Genomic DNA, 14,037 nt, shown 5'->3' on the forward strand with positions numbered 1-14,037 from the left:
ACACAATAGCACGGAATTAGTGATGCTCTCAGTGCTAGATGGTCTACAATGTGCAGCAGATAGGAAGATCCCTTCTGCTCTTATCCTTTTGGATCTCTCAGCCGTGTTCGACACGGTAGACCATGATAAATTGGTGGCCCGTGTCGGCCGGTTGGGAGTATCGGGGACTGCCCTCTGCTGGATTTCCTCTTTTCTGGTTGATCGTTCTCAGTGAGTCCAGATGGGAGAGCATACATCTAAGGCTGGTAGGTTAGGGTGGGGCGAACACCAAGGTTCAGCCTTGTCCCCCCTCTTATTCAACATCTACCTACAGCCATTGATTCATGCATTATCCAAACCGGACTGTGAAGTCTTTAATTATGCGGACGACACGCAGCTGATCATCGGTATTGATAATACTACTTCCTCTCAGGTCAATGTTCAGAATATCCTCCGGTTTATCACTACCTGGATGACTTTCAATTCATTGAAGATTAATCCAGATAAGACGGAGGTCCTGGTGCTGTCCGCAATGGCTTCACCATGGTCCAGCTGTTGCTGGCCTTTAGAGCTAGGCACAGTGCCCTCTCCAGTACCCGTAGTTAAGAGTTTGGGTATCAGGTTGGACACTGATTTGTCACTAAAGCAGCAAGTTTCAGCAGTAGTTGGGAGCTGTGTTGGCTTAATGCAGCAACTCTGGAAGTTGGTTCACCTGCTGTCAGTATCAACTAGATAGACTGTGGTGACTGCGCTCATTCTTTCCCGTCTAGACTACGGGAATGCGGCGTATCTTGGGCTACCTGAGGCACTCAAAAAAAACTGCAGGTTGTCATGAATGATGCTGCTAGGTTAATCTACATGCTACCCAGAAACGCCCATGCAACCCCAGTATTAAAGCAGCTGCATTGGCTCCCAATGAAACAGCGCATTGAATTCAAGATTTTATGTATTGCACATAAATCACAATATGGCATAGTCCCAGAATATATCAGGGACCGTTTGAAGGTTTACGCACCCAGTCGTCTGCTCCGGTCATCAGACTCAAATCTCTTGGTCTGCCCACGGTTTAAAGGAGCTAGACTTGGTGGGCGAACCTTCTCCGTAGTGGTTCTGAAACTCTGGAATAAACTACCAGACACTCTTCGTAAAGAAACCAGGCTCTTATTGTTCAGAAAGTGCTTGAAAACAGTGCTTTTTCGAGAAGCCTATGGTTAGGTCTATATGAGGTTGATGCTTGCCCCTCTAGTTGTGAGTTTCTTTTTTTTCTGCCAGATACTGTAGTGCATTTGTATTTCGAACTGTGTCAACATCTTAGCACTTAGAGACCCTGGGTGATAGGCGCTCTATAAGTATAATTAAATACAAATACTAGTTGGAATCTTGCGTTGCGTGTGCTCTTTCAGGCCCTCCGCATTATCTGCATCCACACCGTCTCGGGGATATCCTTTCCTATATCAGCTTCCCATTTTCCCTTCAGCGCTTCCAGAGGAGGTAGTCCTTCATTGTTCATTCTGGAGTAAAGGCACAAGACCGCCTTGAAGGTTCCCGCCTCCATCATAGCATACTGGCAAGCCATTGTTGTTCTCGGTTCTGTCAACCCCTCTCTCCAATGTGCCGGTATTGCTCGTGTCAGTGCTGAATGCAGCAGAAAGCCCCCTCTAGGTAGATCAAACCTTTCTAGGAGTGTCGGGAACGGCAATAGCGTCCCGTCTTCATATAGGTCCCCTAGCACCTGGATTCCGGCCTCCTCCCAATCTTGTAACTGTGACCAATCGCCACCATGCGGCAACGCCGTTAGCATCCCTAGAGGGATTTCGGGGGCGTATGGGTGTAGTACCCCCGCCCTATGCTGCGAGTGGTTCCACCATAATCTAATCGTTTTTTCTTCTTGCGTGAGATCCCGAAGGTCTAATTTCTGCTGCAGCGCTATAAAAGAAAGAACATGACGAGGTATACCTGGGCCCCTTTTATGCTCCGGTCCCATGAATTCACGTGCCCTCTCCTGTGTGTAGGTCTGCAATTGAGCTGCCAAGTAATACAATTCAAAATCGGGGACCTCCAGTCCCCCCTCCGTCTTAGGTTTTATTAGCTTTGTTAGCACTACTCTACGTTGTTCTGTCCCCCAAAGGAAGGACACTATCATGGACCTCAGAAGTCGGACAGTAGCAGCAGGAATCCATATTGGCAATGTTCTGAAGTAATATAGGAGCCTTGGGAGCGCCACCATTTTCAGTAGTGCTATTCGGCCCACCACTGACAGTGGGAGAGTAGCCCAAAAGGTCATACTGCTCTACAGCGCTCTTATTCCACGGCCAATATTGCCCTCTAATACGTCGGCTGGCGTGTGATAGATGTACACCCCCAGATATTTCAGGCAGCAGGGCTCCCATCTGACTGCTCTGGTCATGGAGGGCTGGGTCTCACCTTGGCGTACTGGGAACAAGCATGTCTTGGACCAGTTTACTTTTAGGCCGGAAATTTCACCGAAGCTTGTTAACAGATTGTCGGCTCCCACCATGGCCCCATCGGCGTCCTCGAGAAAGAGCAGGAGATCATCTGCATATAGCGATATGTATTGCTGCCCAACTCTACTCTGTAATCCCCCATAGTAGTCCCCTGTCCGGGTTGACATCGCAAGGGGCTCCTCTGCCAAAGCAAACTGTAATGGAGATAGTGAACACCTCTGTCTCGTACCCCTTTCCACCGGGTATTGAGGCGATATTAGTGTGCCCGTTTTCACTCTGGCCACCCCCGAGGTGTATAGCACTGTTGTCTATCTCAAGTAATCCTCCCCCACACCAAAGCGCCTCAGCACTTTATAAAGGTATTCCCATTCAAGGCTGTCGAACGCCTTCTCTATATCCACCGATAATATCATTGGGTGGAGGGCCTCGAAGTGGTCTCCCTCTAGTAGCTGCATCAATCGGAGTATGTTCGTTGTCGTGTGTCGCATCGGTATAAAACCAGCTTGGTCTTCATGACCAGTATAGTCATGTGTTCTAAAAGGCGGGACGCTAGGATGCTGCTTAATATTTTATAATCAGTGGTTAGCATCGATAATGGTCTGTACGATGCTGTGTCTCCGCTCTCTCTCCCAGGTTTCAGTAAGGGTATTACCAAAGCTTCTCGCATGGATTGTGATAGCCGCCCCAATTGTTTCACTTCCCAATAGACCTCTAGCAGCCGTGGGGCCAGTAGATCAATGTACTTTCCGTAAAATTCTATGGGCAACCCATCTAGACCCGGAGTCTTGTTATGTGCCATTCGATTTATGGCACGTCGTATTTCTCCCAGCTCAATGTCTTTGCCTAATTCCTTTGCCTGCTAATGATCTAATTCTGGGAAGCAGAGCCCTTCTAGAAAAACATCTATGGCTGGAGTACCGATCACTAGTTTGCTTTGGTATAGAGTTTCATAATATCTTGTGAAGCAATGCAGGATCTCAGGCTGGGTGTATACTTCATCCCCGTCCGCCGTGCGCATGGACACTATGGGGGAGCTTCTCTTTGTGGGGTTGGCAAGCCAAGCCAGTAGGGTCCCTGTTTTGTCGCCCTCTGCATGGGTCCTAGCCGTGTATGCTTTGTATTCGAAGCTGCGCAAGCGCTCTGTCTCTACTGCGACTGCTTCTTTCGCCTCACTAACCCTTCCTTGTAGCTCAGGGTGACCAAGTTGTAAAGGTTCTACTTCGCTGAGTTTCTTATCAGCTCTATCTAGGTCCTCTAGGAGTACTTTCCGCACCCCTACATGTTTACCTATACAAAACCCTCATATGACCACCTTGAAGGCGTCCTATTCCGTTGCTCTTGTCTCAATCGTGCTATCATTATCCTCAAAGTACTGAGTAATTCTTTCTTCCAGCACACCATGAAAAAGGGGGTCTTCTAGTGTTTCTGGGTGCAGCTTCCAAGTAGGGACACAGGAGACGCTAGGGAACCACTGCATGGCAAGCAACAAAGGGTTGTGATCTGACACTGTCCTCGACTGAAATTCAGTTCTCACAATCGTTGGCATTAGAGTTGGGGAACACAGCATCGCATCCAACCTCACATGGAGCTCATGCATACTTAAAAAATAGGAGTAATCTCGAGTCTGCAGATGCTGCACGCGCCAGGCATCTATTAGGCCCCATCTCGACTGCCATTCCATTCTGCCTTTAACTGTACGGTGTGTTGAAAAGTCCGCCAAAGGGGAGTGCGACCTATCAAAGGCTATGTCCAGTATCGATTTAAAGTCACCTCCCATTAACAATGGTCCCACGAGAAAGTGCGCCAAGGACCCTGATAACTTCGCCAGAAATGTCAACTGATCAACGTTGGGTGCATACACACTACAGAAGGCAATGTTCCTACCTCGTAGCTTTCCCACTATCGCGACAAACCTTCCCTCCGGGTCTATGAGTTGCCTGGTTACCTGGAACGGGACCCCGGCTCTAACCCAAATTAAAACGCCTCTAGCAAACGCTGAGTATGTGGTATTGTATACTTGGCCCCTCCATCTACGCTGTAATGCAATCCCTTCAGCCTTCGTCAAGTGCGTTTCTTGTAGAAATGCAACCTGAACTCCCCTCCGTACCAAGTAGGCATGAATTTTGTGGCGTCACGTCATAGTGTGGAGCCCCCTCACAATCCAGGTTATACATCTCAAATTGGTTAAGTCACCCAGTGTCCCACTGTGCCCTGTGCATTCCTTCCCAACCATTCCCTAGACATCCTAAGTGTGGAAAGACGTCAACACTGATGACGAGCCCTCCCTCCAACACCCCAGAACAACCCCAACCCCCCTCCCCCCAGAACAGGCCCTAGGAACCTCCATCTAGCTCCCATCCAAACACACCCAAATAATAACCTTTAATTAACCCGACAGTAGTCACTGTGGGTGTGCCTTAAGGGCAGGAAGGGGGGTTGGTTACCAATGGGTAGCCGCCCAATTCCTAGGCTCCTTGCTGATTGATCGAGCCCCAAGTAATAATACACATCTGTATTTAGATTTTTATTATCCCTACTCAATGCAGGGGTATGTACTGGGGTGTTTTTAGGTTGATTTAGTGCGCCATTAGCTTGGTGCTTAACCCCCTGAACATTATTAGCTACCGGTACATGTTTAGCCTTCGGTGTGTCTTTAGTGGGGGCTCTACTTGCAGATGTTATTTTTGCCCCTGTTAGTGGTTTCTTGTTGATATTAGAGGATGATGTCATTGCGGGAATAGTTGTGGTTGTCCCTGAACTTTGGGTAATACCCCCTTTTGGATTTGGACCCCTTGGCTTAGTGCCAGTTAGATTTTGCAGGAGGTCCATATTAATGTTAATTGCTGCTTCTAAGACATCTATTTTAGCAGACATTATCCTTATATTTTCTAAAACCGGAAGCAATGAATTTTTAACCATTGTTTCCATTTTTGCCAACAAGACGTCATCACTACTGAGACAGGTTGGACAAGGATTAGAGGACCCCAAGTGAGTCAATGATGGACAATACATTATCGGTGGTATTTGGATGGACTGGGAGTGGGAGGGACTATTCTCGGAGGCTATTTTAGGTTGTTTCTGTGTCTTTCCTCCCTGCGGGCTTGAGGCGTGTTTTCTTTTACACATCTCAATGACCACCCGTCTCCCATCTGTAAATAATAACTCCCTCTCACAGTTCACAGCAAACAGTCCACCATAGTCTGTATTCGAACTTCTACAGCTCACCAGGTGCTCTTATACTTCGTCCAGCATTTCCTCCGCCGTCGCCGGGGTGACCACAGGCAAAGGTGCACTGTCCGTCTCTGAGCGCTCAGTGTCCGAGTGGTCATCACCCCCTCCTGATTCCACCTCTTCCTGTGATGGAGACCCCTGCGTTCCCGATATGGTACACACTCCCTCCAGGACTCCTCAACGCTCTGCTGTTGTCTCCGACAGTGAAGGCCTCCTTAGTCTCCTCTGCCTATTATGGATCTGCCGGGACTTCCGTTGTGGCAATCCTTCTGAGCATTTTCTAGGTCGTTGGCCGAGGACGTCTTTACCGGATTTGTATAGTTCCAGCCAGGTGCAGGCATCGTCTGGCGTATCAAAGAACCTGGTGGAATCATCCACAATTACTCGAAGCCTAGCTGGGAAGAGTAGGGCGTATTGGAGGCCCTCAGCTCTCAGTTCTCTTTTAACTGCCAGGAAAGAGGTCCGTTGGCGCTGCGTTTCATACGTGGAAAGATGTTGACTTTGCTGTTCTCCACCTGAAAGGGGCCGTTCATGCGTGCATTCTGGAGTAACAGATCTCAGTCCCGATAATGTAACAGTCGGGCCACCACCGGACGCGGAGGTCGGCCTTGTTGTGGCGGCTTGGCCGGAACTCCATGTGCCCGCTCCAGCACTTAAGAACAATCCTAATAAAAAGAAGATATATATCACATTCCGATATTTTAGTTACACTTGATTTGCTTCATATATGTAATCACAATGTATAGAACCTAAGTTTTGTAAATTTGGTAACCTGGGTAAAATCTGTCCCCACACTACATCCCTCTTCTCACAAGAAGATAGGGAGCTTATAGGATCTCCCTCTTACATATTCTTTGGAAAAGGAAACTTTCTGTTATTTGAACCTATTTACCCATTCCTTTTCCAGAAAAAGGGTATCTCCCTCTATATTTAAACAGTCTATATGGAAGTGCCAACTGCGTTACTAACGCAAAAGTGGCACAACGGGATTGTAAAGATGCGGACTTATTTCTAATGGTTTGCAATGAAGGCTTTGTAGATCTAGGCCTCTGTGCTTACCGTTGTATAAACACTGCGGCCAAATGCTTCGGCCAGTTGAATTCACAACTTAAGTTGGGCTGTTCTTCTACATGTGAAAGTAGACAGCAGTGTCTATAAGATTAAGAGAGAAAGAGAAATTATGTCACAGAGAGTGAGAGAGAGAAAGAGAGAGAAAAGAACATTAAAACTGTCTTGCAGAGTCTGGAGTTGAGATTTTTTCTTGAAAAGTGAGTGGTAGATTTACAAGCTCCTTGCGTCACTTTACCCATATTAAAAGTGACTCAAAAGTGGCATAATAAGCTTGTAGATCTGTTTGTCAGACTTTTGAACCTATCTGCTGTCACTGCTTGGAGGTAATTATAAGTTTTACAGAGAGAAGCTGCTGCACATTACGCATTCTCTCCTTTCACAAATATAGGTAACACTATGGTTTTATGAATGCAGTTTGCCTGGTACATTTCAGTTGTTATAGTGCTGCATTCAAATGGTGTCAATATGGAAGTGCCTACTGCGTTACTGAAGCAAAAGTGGCACAATGGGATTGTAAATATTGCGACTTATTTCTAATGCATTGCTATGAAGGCATTATATATATAGGCTGCTGTGCTTACCTTGTATAAACAGTGCGGCCATCGGACTTCACAACTTGACTTGAACTCTTCTTCTATACATCAAAGTATATTTAATACGTTGCAGAGAAGTCCATTGCTGTTGCTCGATAGGTCATGATTGCTTCTGAAGGATGTTTGGTGAAGGAAACAAAAGGACATTTTGATTAATCATCGTAAACTGAGTTGCGAAACTACTGCCAAGAGTGAATTTTAATGTGGGTTCTTAATATTCTGTACTTAGACTGTTGCAGCCGATTGAGTTGCAGAGTTTGGAGTTGAGAGTTTTTCTTGAAAAGTCAGACGCAGATTTACAAGCTCCTTGCGTCACTTTCCCTAAGTTAAAAGTGTCAGAAAAGTGGCGTAATAAGCTTGTAGATCTGTTTGTCAGACTGTTGTAACCTATCTGTTGTCACTTGTCGGAGGTAATTATACAATTCCACACTGTGAAGCAGCTTCAGACTACCTAGTCTTTCCTTTCACATATAATTTGTTGTTGTTTTGGAAAGAAAGGGCCATATTATCAAGCGAGGGCGATACATTATCACCTCTTTTATCGGGAGGAAACTGTCGATAAAGCAGCGATAATGGGCTTGGTGATATGCCCTTGTGAATTCTCATAGCAGCCCAGGTTAACACAAGAACCTGGGCTGCTATGGGAATTCACAAGGGCATAATATCAAGCCCATTATTGCCGCTTTATTGGCAGTTTCCTGACGATAAAAGCGGCGATCATGTATCGCCATTGCTTGATAACATGGCCCTCAATTCTTTGTCACCTCGTGCCATCGGGGTGACTGAAATATGGTGCTGTACGTGTGGAAGAAGTATTCACTGTAATCAAGATAGTTAACTACTTCAATTTAGATAAGGTTGTACATAGCAGAGTGAAGATAGTATTGTCGAAAACTTTAAAAAAGGAGAGAAACAATGTGAGAGAGTAAGAAAGAGAAAGAGAAAAAAGGACTTTAAAATGTGGGAGACACACACACACGTTAGGGGGGGTGTACGTGAAGCCAAAGGCGCAACCACAGTCAGAATTTTCGGGTGGAGGGGCTTAAGTTCAAACAAAAAGAAGAGTGGAGCTGCAGGGGCTGTAAGCGGGGGGGGGGTCATCAAAGCCTCATTAACAAGCAAAATGTCTTTAAAAGACCTGTGACGTACTCGGGTGCGACTGTGTTTGGACGCAGGAAGGTATGTCATCCTAGCTGAAGCCTCGTTAGCCTAATGTGTGTTTTGCGCGCCTCCTGATACTATAGATTGTCTTCTTTTACATATAATTTGTTGTTTCAGAAACAAGCTTCTTTGCTCACCTTGTGCTATTGCCGTCGTCATTGTTACATGATCCATCGTGAAGTTATACATCTAAAAGGAATTAAAAGAAAGATGTTATGATTGATAATTGTTGCTATATTAATTTGGAGTTAGATAATATGGCGGTTTATAGACGTTCATTGTCATATTTGTACGTATCAGGGGGCATATTATCAAGGACCGGTGATAAAATTATCGCCATTTTATCGGCAGGAAACTGCTGATAAAACGGTGATAATGGGCTTGATATTTCACCCTTGTTAATTCCCATAGAGCCCATGTTCTGGTGTTAACATGGGCTTCTACTGGAATTAACAAGGGCGAATTATCAAGCAGATTATTGCCGTTTTATCAGCAGTTTCCTGCCGATAAAATGGTGATAATTTTAACACCAGTTCTTGATAATATGTCCCTGTTTGTATTGTGAATATATTCCGGACATTTCAGCGAATATAAAAACGTTAGTGCTATTGAAAAAAAAAATTATACATGTAAATTAATACATTATATAGGAGTGCGTTCGTCTACAATATAAAGTCGCATATTTGTATGTAGTCAGCAACAACCCTTTCACTCCTTCTGATGCGTACTCAAGTGTCACTGCTCACCTTTTGGGGAAACAACAGTTTCTTCATCATGTAGCCATGATCTCCAACAAAGAAGTCTCATATACGGTGCCGAGTCTTGATATCTCTATGGCTAAACGACATACTCGTTCTCCCATCATCATCATCATCATTGCAGGTTCTTGACCCGCTCAGTGCTACCGGCACTACTAACTCAGTGACCAAAGAGGCCACGCACGTAGTAGTGGGCCCCTTGTTCAGTGCTTTGGAAACAACTCTAAAATGGCGTACAACACGTGCGCTCCGTCTTTTTTATAGATAGGGTCACGTGTGTACTGATGAATGCGCTGGATGGGTGTGGTGTGTGTGTATACCAGCCATGAGGGAGTGTGTGTGTCGATCTGACAACTAGACCTGCAACTAAGAAATCACTACAATGGAAGTTTGGGACTTGTACTTTTGTTGTGTTTTCCTAGAAGCGTAAGAGTGGCCTTCTTTTTTATATGTGACGTATATAGTCATCATGTATGTTGCCTATTTTGTGATGCATTTTACTGTACAAAGCGTTTCAAAAACTAGTTGTGATAGGGTGCTTTTAAATTAAACTGTGTACTCTGCTTACGAGTTTGTTGAGTGTAGAAGTATATATTTTTTTTCTATTTTGTATTCTATCATAATTGTGCTGAATTTTCTGCTTTAGCGTGCAGTACTATATTATTTTATGAATAAGAAACTGTTGAAATCATGTTTGAAATTAGGATGGAAGCATGTAAACTGCTCTCTGTGAGGAATAGCAATGCCGGCTCCCGCAGGAAGTGGGGATGCGGCTGGGATCGTGGAGGCTTTGGGGCTTTTTCTACGGTCCGCAACGTTAGATTTGAGTCCCGGGAGATGGGTTCCCCGGGAATTACAGACAATTAGTGATAAAGGCTATCTTTTTTATGGTAGATTTATTGTACGCGTACCAAGCACGTATGGACGCCATCCAGCAGGAATATTGGAAGTCCTCCAGTAAGCATACGTAAGCAAGAAAAATAAAAATAATTTTAGATATTTATGAAGTGTATTTCTTTATGTGTTGTGTGGCTCTAAAAAGAGCCCTTGTGTTTATTGGGAGATTTTAGTACCTACAACTAAGTACCGATGCAGAGTCTTTCGTTTATGAGGAAGACTCTGTTCCCCTCATCTGTAAAATGTACACCATCTCTCCTATAGATGTCATGCATATTGAAACTCAGATTGTTGTGGAAGATGGACCCCATTCGATAGTCTTGGAGAAAGGCAGAAACAGATTTATTCACATGTTTCCTAGCTTTTTCAATCTGTTGACAATAGTGGTTGGACCAGTTCCATTTCTGCCTTTGGAATATATTAGAATAGACAAACGCAGTTTGGGGGAAAAGTGCCATCAATTCTCTAAGGGTGTCCTTCATAAGCATTTCCAGTCCTACCCCAGTCAAAGTGCCTAGGTCATTGCCACCACAGTGCAGAATTATGAGGTCAGGGTGTTGGAGATGGAAATTGATGCCACTTTAATCCTCTATGTCCAATCCATTTAATGTCTATATTTGGTAAACGTAGGTCTTTGTGAATTCTTTTCTGTTGTGCGTACCTTTGACTCCAGAAAATATAGCTGTGTCCCACAATCCACACTGTAAGCATTTTGAAGAGAGGTCTGGATGCACTCTGATGGTCTCTGTAATTGAAATGGCAGTTTGAAAAGTAAAATTTTTCTAAAATGGTGGACAACATGCAGTTTTCAAAAAAGAAAAGAAATGATTGGTTGTTTGACAACATTTTACAGAAAACTAGGGTGCATGTTTCTGTTTTTTAAAAGCCTTATTTTAATTGGTAAAGAAAAACTGATAGAACAGACGTTACATAAGATAAGCTGGTATATTCTCAAGTCACAACTATGTCTAATGCAGGAATGCACTGTTCGAACTTGCACAGGTGCAACATAACTTTTTCTTAATTTACTTCATTTTTTCAATGTTTCAACATTTTTTTCAACATTTAAAGGTAACATGCAATTCATGCATTCATCGATGTTGTGCCACCCTTATTTATCTACAAAAAGTAATCGACTCAATTATAGATCATTAGTTATTTACTGTTGATTTTCAAAAAGTCCTTTGCGTTTTCAACTTTTTTTCAGTTTTTCACAAACATATTCATAATTCATCTTCATTAAAAATATGATTTACTTTCTTCTAACAAATTCCAAACTAAAGCAAATATACCAAAGTAGTTTCATCAGAACTCGCGATGACTCCCAATGCATTTCGATGCTTCAGCATCTTCGTCAGGGGAAATACTATGTAAAAAAATGTTTCATAATATGAGATCGAATAGTGGTATATACATGTTTTTCAATATCATTTTCACTTTTCAATTTATGCTCGTGCATTATACAGTACGTGAACATACACCCTGAGTAGTCATGCAATTACATTATCTCATTATGACCAAGCAAACCAGCAATTCAAAAGTTAAAAATTTACTTATATTGTTGTTGTAACATATACATGCCATCAAGTGTGGTATAGTGCATCCAACGTGTGTTTTACATGTACCAGTGCCAAATGTGAAAAAATGATAAAAAGTGAAAGCCAGCAAACATACCCTCCAAACGGGTGTAATGTCTCCTAATCTAACCTCTTGACAAAAGCGACTGCATCTGAAAACAAGACAAGACTCCTATGAGCATACAACGGGACCGTTGCAATTATCTCTAAGCAAACAACCTCTGGAAACACAATCACTTACTTCCTCTCGTTACTCCTTTAAACTCGAGAAGTCTGTGTGCAATGATCGGCCTGTAAAACAAAAAGCCGCCCTTACTATCTGCGTTGCTTAAAGTCTATAGTACCCAGTCCTCAAATCTAGTCAAATCCATAATGAAACTAACCCCGATTCATACCTTGGGCTTCTTACGAACTGCTAACACCGGCTCCCTGTTTCATTTCCGTGTGCGAGAACACGCGATATCTCGGAGTTGCGTGCTGGAACGTCATATAACATCCAACATCAACGACGGACAAGTGTCCCTAACCCCTTCCTCACTTCGAAATCACTAGTAATGCCTGACTGATTGCGAAACTGCACTGAAAAATACTACCAAATAAAAAATACTGGATATGAGAGTTCTGTACTACGAAAAAACACAATTTTTACCTCTAAATAATAAGAATCAAAAACGGACTTCCGCTTTACCATAGTCAAGGGTGCTACCTCCTGAGAATAGTAATAAAAGACAGTCTATCACTTTATTGGAGCGTCTACTCAGCTCTATTGACATCGATCATGGTCAGAAAACGAGTCTCCTTTGCCTCATGTATCGATCATAGATATAATAACAAATGGAAAATGATGCAAAATAAAATCCCAAATAAACATTTAAGTGTATTGGCGGTCAACCAGGGGGATGACGAAAAGAGATAAAAAAAATTGTACATGTATGTATACACTGATGTTGGTAACACTTTATCAGAACTTGATCCTGTATTAACACCTCATTAAACACCACAATCACATAAGTATGAGTTAATCATAAATAACAGGCAAATTCAATTTTGTCATTCAGGCCTCCCGGTTTAACGGTATTCAAGTACCTCATCCAGAATGTCTCTCTTTGGGCTATCCGTATGTTGGGATCCACATGGGGCTCAACCAACACCTGCTCCAGTACAGTGTATCTTATTTGGGGAATAGAATGTTGTCTCTCCTTCCAATGTTGCGCTAAACTTTATTTCTCATTCCCTAGCCTTATGTTAGATTTATGCTCTGTGAGCCTAACCTTGATCTTCCTAGTGGTGCGACCTACATAAACTAGGCCACATGGACACTTGATGGCGTATATCACTGAACTTGTGTTGCAGTCAGTAGTGTGTTTGAGTCTGATCTGTTTGCCTGTATGAGGATGCGTAAATGTATCTCCCAATAATACATTTCCTCAATGTCCGCAGTTGAAACACTTGCGCATACCTTTTGTCCTCTCCTGAGGTGTCTTTGTTTCTTTTTGTTTCAGAAGCTCTTTTAGATTTTTAGATCTTGACAGCGCAAAAATAGGTTTGTCTGTGAAAACTGTTCTAAAGTCTTCTTCCTGTTCAATTAGTTCCCATCTTCGCAATATGCACTTCTTAATCCTGGGAGTCAGCGTGGATTGCTTCAACACGCATACTTCTCTTCTTGCCGGATTCTTCTCTACCTTCTTCAATAAAACCTCCCGAGGTTTTGATAAAGCTTTCTGTTTTGCCTCAGTTAGTATCTTGTCTGGGTATCCTCTATTGCTGTACTGTTGCACCATTTCTTCTATATCCACCTTAGCCTGTGTTTCATCGCTGCTGATCGTCTTGATTCTGATAAATTGCGAGAATGGCAAGTAGTTCTTCAGAGTCTGGGAATGAAAACTAGAGTAATGCAGAGCATTGTTTCTATCTGTCGGTTTCTTGAATGTTTTGGTTGTGATTGTGTTGCCATGTTTGGTTATGGTTATGTCTAGAAAGATTATGGTGTTCTGGTCAATATGGTTTGTAAATTTGATCCTAGGATGACACTTGTTTAGAGTTTCAATGGCCTTTTCCAATTGTATCCTAGTTCCTTGCCAAACTACCAAAATGTCGTCTATGTAACGAACATAAAGTTTTAGATGTTCTGTCCAATGCAAATTTTCCAAAATGTGAGTATGTTTGAACTTGGCCATGAAGATATTTGCGTACGCAGGCGCCCCCGTGAAACCCATGGAGGTTCCTGTCTTCTGTAGGTAGAATTTGGGTTGCCATGTGAAATATCCGTGATAGAGACAAAATTGTAAAATCTCTAAGAGAAAGA

Source organism: Lissotriton vulgaris, chromosome 5, assembly GCF_964263255.1.
Source record: "Lissotriton vulgaris chromosome 5, aLisVul1.2, whole genome shotgun sequence".
Taxonomy (NCBI): Eukaryota; Metazoa; Chordata; class Amphibia; order Caudata; family Salamandridae; genus Lissotriton; species Lissotriton vulgaris.